The sequence below is a fragment of the Taudactylus pleione genome, unplaced genomic scaffold (genome assembly GCF_031769625.1).
Source record: "Taudactylus pleione unplaced genomic scaffold, aTauple2 ptg000015l, whole genome shotgun sequence".
NCBI classification, from domain to species: Eukaryota; Metazoa; Chordata; class Amphibia; order Anura; family Myobatrachidae; genus Taudactylus; species Taudactylus pleione.
Window position 1 is genome coordinate 25,939,785 of NW_028284417.1, and position 7,261 is coordinate 25,947,045.

Sequence of the window (7,261 nt, forward strand, 5' to 3'; positions counted from 1 at the left end):
ACATTCTCCCAGTAGTCTTCTTAGCTCATCCAGGTGATCGTTAGCAAACTTTAAAATGGGCTGCAATGTTCTTTATGTAAAGCAGTAACTTCCACCTAGCACTATTCCCATACATACTATTCTTATTCACATATTCCGTGGTGGACTCATGAGCACTGACTCTAGCCAATGCAAGATCATTTGGCTTTACCCTGGGGCTCTGTGTGATATCCTGGAATGATGTTTAATTTCCTCCATTTGTCCACTTTCAGCCCCATCAATAGATTTGCTATTGTGTAACCTTTTCTAGCTTGATGAGCTTCAATAGAAATTTCCTTTGATCAAAGCATGAATGAGATCACAAACTTGTGTGGTGAAGATCCAATTGTTTAGATAGGACAGGGTGCCCTAAACTCACATCTAATTGTCATCCAATTGATTGACACTCTTGAGTCTAATTATAAATTTAACAGAACTGATAATCCTAGTGGTTTACATATATATATACATTGGCCGATTTCTCCATTTCATCGATTCTCAATTCAGTTTGAAGATTCTCAATCTCTGTTTCTCTGATGATCGGCAAAATCTATCATGTTAGAAATCTGAACTCGCTGATTCCAATAATTTTGGATCAGAATCTGCGAATCGAGGTTTTCCAACATGTTCGATGTTGACGATATTTTTTACACAATCTGTTGGCAAAAGAAAGCATTTTGCCAATAGCTAGTTGATGTACTGTATGGGCCCCATTATGGGTGGACCATTTTGAGCAATTAATGAATGAAAAAGTATATAATGGTGTGTGTTTGATTTTTTTAGGTTCTATTTATCTATATTAATGACTAGCTGTTATTGGGCAATCAGAAAGCCCCCTAAATGGATCACTGAATTGGTACTATTTGTAGGGAAAGCTGGTACTATGGTGTATTAAATAAAAGTAGCCAATACATTGAGATAATATAGATTTTAAGTCAAGTAAACCTGGCGACAGGACCCAATCAGGACACATGGCAGTACTTCCTCTTTTTTTAGAAGTGTCATGGAACATTCTTTTGACCCTCAGGTATATATTTTCTTTTATATGTTTGTATATTTCTGTATGAAAATGTGGACAAATAATAGAGCTCATATAAGAAAAATAAAAAGTAAATGCAGCATCAAGTGGATACTGTAAGCAATACATATATAACATACATTAATTTGCAAACAGTTGTACAGGTATATACATACACATTGCCTACATGGCAAACTATTTCCCTTTTCATCCATCTGGGGGATGCCTTACATATTTATAGTGAAGGGTGGAGTCGGACACTATCTAATTGAAAACAGGATTCCACCCCCTATATAACCCATCCCTTTCCACCGTAAGCTCAGTCTTGTTTTTAGTGTGTTTGGAGTAAGCTAGATTGGTCCTAGCTTTTAGTTAGATTTTTATTCTTTTATTTGCATGTTTTGGATTTGGGTGCTTAGTTCCTGGAGACAGGCGACAAGCACCAACAGAGTGGGAGTTATATAGATCAGAAGGTTTGTGTGAACCTGTATCCCACTCTAAAGACGGCCCCTGAGAGAGTCACCAAACTAATAGCCCCTGGGTCTCTCTCCATTCCAGACACACATCTGAGGGCAGGTAAAAAGGTAAGATTTGTTACAAAGTATAATCTTGTTGCCATTATATACTGCTTCCCGGAACACTGCTTTTGAGCAGATTGGACGAGGGTTGGTAGTTACTCACAGTATACAGTAGAGCCGGCTTGTCTCGTACCTCCATGGGCTGCTCAGCATCACACTGCTTCAATCCTAAGGGGGTCTACTTTTGGACCACTGGAAAGTTAATAAAAGCAGCAACATGCTGCTGCCTTTAAAGGAGAGAGTAGTAGTAGCATCCGGGGATCGCTGGAGGCTAAGGGAACAGGTGGCAAGAGTCAATAGGGCACTGCTGCACGCACAGCGGGTGGTGTAATTGGATAGGTTACTGGGGTGAGTAGATGCCTCTGCGCATGTAGTCGTGCAGCGGTGATGTAATTTGGCCAGGCCGCGGGCTAAGATTCACAGATGTCCTTAATTAGCAGGATGCCATGGCCGGTTATGCCTCCACTTCCTCAGGTATTTATTTATTATTAATACAAGCTACTGCAAAGCCACAGCAGCTAAGTCTGGATAGAATCTATAGCAGGCACTGGAGGATGGAAGCTGACAAGCTAAGCAGTAACACTGGGATTATTACTATTCTGTATTTAACCTGGTGTTCTGGGCTTAAAAAAAAATATAAGCACATATTGTGTGTGTGTGTGTGTATATATATATATATATATATATATATATATATATATATATATACACACACACACACACACACACACACACACACATACTTTGATCTATTAAGGGCCAGGGTTTTATTTTTGCATTTAAACAGATGGGCGAATTAGAGTCTTGATTAACCTCTCTTCTTTCTATTTATTCAGAGCTACACTTTTTCTATGGGAATTTAGGTAGCTACCTGTTTGGAGTAGACTTGTCTTTCTTTCTCAGTATGTATAAGCCAGACAAGGGTTTTCCTGAAGAAGAAGCTTTAGCAGCTTCTTCACAGGAAGAAGGGGAATTGGATTATGACTGGGAGGACACCGCAAACTGGGATGGTGTCAGATTTAGGAGTTTCTATGTTAATAGATGCGGTCAGGGAAACTGCAGTTACAGGAAGCAGCTATGCCAGAGACTAGTGCAGTTTCTTTCTTTAAACGTAAGAAGAAACATGTTTCAGTTTTCCCAGAATTCTCAATTCTGAAAAATTTAAGTGTCTTTATCCTTTTTTGGAAGAGGCTACCAAACAGATCCTGACAGTTCCCACGTGGGCTGGTCAGTCAGTCAGGAGCCGGTTAGCGGTGTATGTGGTCACACGCATATATCGCTAATGTAAGTGTATGGTCCGGGTGCCATTTTTTATTTTATTTTCCAAGACCCGGGGATGCTACGGAGACCGGCGCCATGCTGGAGGTGAGTATAGGATCTTTTTTCACAGGTACTCTCATTGGATCTCTACTTGGAGAAGTGGACCGATCATCGGGCAGCAGGTAAATGTGAGTGTGGGGTAAGTAGGTGTATGTAATAAAGTTATACTTTCTACAGTGTGTGTGTGTTGTGGTTTTTTAACTTTTCTTTTTTTACAGTGGGGGTATGGGTGCCAGCTGCCTACTGGCACTTGTAGTACCACAAGTGCCAAAGGGCAGGCATGCTGGCACCTGTAGTTCCACAGTAAAAAAATTATATTTTTTTACTATTCACACTACTATTACTCCCATAACCACAGCCCAGGGGTGCGGGGAAGAGCCCCGGGCTTCAGTCTAAACCTGGGGTGTTTGGGAGAGGGGTGATCCCTTTATTGGGAGGTCCCCACCTCCCCTGAGATCGCCGACTTAGGCTGACTGGCTTGGAGTGATAATGCTTTGGCTAGGGTGACCCAGTGATAGGGTCCCCTGGCTGTGGCATTACATCCCGGCCGGATTTGAGTCCGGTGCTGGATTTACAAATATGGGGTCCCCTACACCATTTTTTCCCCCTATTTTTAAAACCAGGACATGCTCAGCAGCCCATTGCTGGTTCCTAAAATATGAGGTAACCCTACTCCCCCCCCCCCCCTGTATTTTTAGGAACCAGGACTGGCTGAGCAGCCCGAGGCTGGTCATGCTTTTTGGGGGTGGACCCAACATCATTTTTTTTTGTTTAACATTTCACTCTTTTTTTTTTTTTTTTTGTCTGTTTACAGGCAGAAACATATATGGATCACACTGATCTGTGTATGCTTCTGCTGAAATCGCAGCTCAAAGGCAGGTGAATTGATTTTACAAATTTGGACACGAGCTTTGTCTGTTTTGAAACTCTCATCTTTATGTAAATTCCCAAATCCTATCTTCACTAGTGAAAACTAGTAGACTTTTCCTGTAGCAAAGGAGATTTCTCTCCCAAGTTTGAGATTAGTAAATTTACGAGTGGGAAAAAATGGCCAAACTCTCCAGAGATTGCTAACTCAACCAAACTCGATTGTTAGTAAATTTACCCCATAGAATCAAAACATACTTTAGAGGCATTGCCTTTTAAAGGAAGTTCTTTGTTTGGTCCAGAGAACCAAAATTATTTCTCAGGTTACAGGAGGAAAAAGTCCTTACCTTCCTGTAACCACACCTAAAACAAAAACTCCTAGGTTTCGTTCATTTCAGTATAAATGGAGCGTACACACGGTCAGATTTGTCAGACTTGTCAGATTTGTCAGATGAACGACTGAACGATTTGAACGATTTGAACGATTGAACGATTTTTGACTGCATTAAAATGAATGGAATCGTCCAAGTCTGACTGCAAACCCATCAGATGTCAGATATCGTTATCTGACAAACGGGAACGCGCATCGTTGATCGTCCATCGTTCAGGCATGTCAGATATGAACGATTTTCCTTCAGATATGAACGACTGAACGATTTTTAAATCGTTATCGTCCATATCTGAAGGAAAAATCTGATCGTGTGTATGCACCAAAAGGCAAAGGAAGCTTTTCGAGGTGTCCCTGAAGAGGGACAATTATTAGATGGGGTGGCCCCAGCTCCTGTCGGCCTGCTACTAAGTCAGCAGGTAGATCCACATGACTGTCACGGGACTGGGACCCATCTTCTTGAGGGAGGTCGCTTACTCAAGTTCCTGGGAAAATTGGGTTCTTTCCAATCCGGAGTTTTGGGTAAGTCGAATAGTCATCAGGGGTTAATTTTTGGATTTGGAGGGTGTTGTTCCAAAAAGATTATTTTACACTCCTCTCCATGTGGATGGTTGCAGAAAGGCGTCTCTCATGCAGGCAATTTTTGCCCTTTCCGACTCTGAAGTAATTAATTCAGTTTCCTGAAGTAATTAATCCGGTTTCAGTACTACAGGAAGGCCTGCGGTTCTACTCTAGTCTTTTCTTAGTAGACAAACCAGACGGGTTATTCCATCCCATTGTCAACGTCGGGGGGTAAAATGCTTATCTTCACTTGGAAAAATTCAAGATGGATTCAATAAGGTCAGTCATTTGTTCAATGGAAGAAGAAGCTTATCTGGCTTCCATAGACATCAAGGATGCCTACCTCCATATTCCTATATGGAGAGCTCATCAGCATCTTCTGCGGTTTGCAGTGGGGCATCTGCATTTTCAGTTTCAGGCCCTGCCATTCAGTTTGGCCCCCACTCCCAGAGTGTTTACAAAGGTTATGGCAAACATGATATCCCTACTCAGGAGAGGGGGGATAAATGTGTTATTATCTGGACTATTTGTTGCTAAGGGCTCCCTCATTAGCTCTATTGCAACAACATCTTCAGATTACCTTAGGCATGCTCCTGAGATTCGGCTGGATCATCAACTTTCCCATATCAAATTTAATTCCCTTTCAGAGGATGGTATTTTGGGGTCTTCTCATCGACACTCGGTGTCACAGAGTGTTTCTGCCTTAGGCAAAGATTCAGGATCTGCAATTCTGAATAAGGACCATTTTACAGATTTCTCATATCTCGGTTCTGAGGTCTAGGCAGATAATGGGGAAAATGGTAGCTTCATTCGAAGCTGTTCCTTTTGTCAGATTTCACGCCCGACCTCTAAAGAACCATTTGCTTCATCGATGGGTAAAACCAGACCCTTGATTAAACAGGCAGATATTCAGATTATTACTGCAAACCCGGCAGTCTCTCCGGGGGTGGTTGCAGGATGCAATGCTGAATAAGGGTTACCATTGTCAGTAAAAGACTGGACCATTGTCATCACAGATGTCAGACAACAGGTTGGGGACAGACACTTACAGGGTCTTTGGTCTGTCCAGGAAACCGCTCTTCCTATCAGTATACTGGAACTGAGGACGATTCGATATACATTGATTGAGGCTCAATGCTATCTAAAGAACATACCAGTATGAATCCAATCAGACAATGTCACAGCAGTTGCTTACTTTAACAAGCAGGGTGGCACATGCAGCTGGCTAGCAATGAAGGAAGTTTCTTATAACCTGCATTGGGCAGAAAAATTGTGTTCCAGCTATTTCAGCAGTTTACAATCCAGGGGTGGACAACTGGGAGGCACCCAGGGGAATGGGAATTACACCAGGAGGTGTTTGCAGAAATAGTTGCCAGATGGGGATCTCCAGACATAGCGCTAATGACTTCTCGTCTCAACAAGAAACTGCCAAGGTACGGATCTCGGTCCCAGGATCCTAAGGCATCTCTGGTGTATGCCATGACAGTGCCTTGGGTGTTTCAGATGGGTTACATATTCCCTCCTTTGGTAATGTTACCAAGGGTAATTCAGCGGATTCGTCTGGTGGCACAGCCAGTCATTCTGGTGGCTCCAGACTGGCCGTGCTGTCATTGTTACACAATTCTTCAGACCAAGTTGGCAGGCATTCCGTATTGTTTGCCTCTGCATACATATCTGTAGCTTCAGGGTCCATGCCATCACCCCAATTTGCATCGATTGGCTTTGACGGCATGGTTCTTGAATCCAGCATTTTGAGGGCCAAAGGGTTTTCAGAGTCTGTGATGAAAACCATGATACAGGCTCATAAACCAGTTACTTCCCAGATTTATCATTGGATGTGGAAGATATATATGTCTTGGTGTGAACAACACAAGTTCAAACCAGAAAGATTCCTAGTGTCTCATCTCTTTTCTTTTCTGCAAGAGGGGTTGGTTAAGGGTCTGAGATTGTCCTCTCTTAAGGGACAAATTTCAGCCTTATCGATCCTGTTTCAAAGAAAATTGGCAACTTTTCTAGAAGTTCAGACTTTCTTGTAGGGGATTCTTCGCATACAGCCTCCTTATGTCCGACCGGTTACTCCTTGGGACTTGAATTTAGTTTTAGAGGCACACCAAAAGGCACCATTCGAGCCTTTGGAGTCTGTAGAATTGTGATATCTTATTCTGAAGGTTGTTTTCCTTTTGGCAATTGCCTTGGCCAGAAGGGTATCTAAATTAGTGACTCTTTCCTGTAAAGCTCTGCTTATTATTTTTCATTTAGTTTAGTGTTACGCACTAAACCTTTCTTTCTGCCAAAGTTGGTATCGGCTTTCCACATTAACCAAGATATTGTCCTTCCGGCTTTTTCCCAGAATTTAGTGACCAATGAAGTTTCTTCCTTAGCACTGTTGGATGTGGTTCATGCGTTACGCATTTACTTGAACCGTACTGCATCTTTGAGGTGTACGGAATCCCTGTTGCTGTTGATTGATACACCAAAAAGAGCCTGGTCTGCCTCAAAAGTGTCCATCGC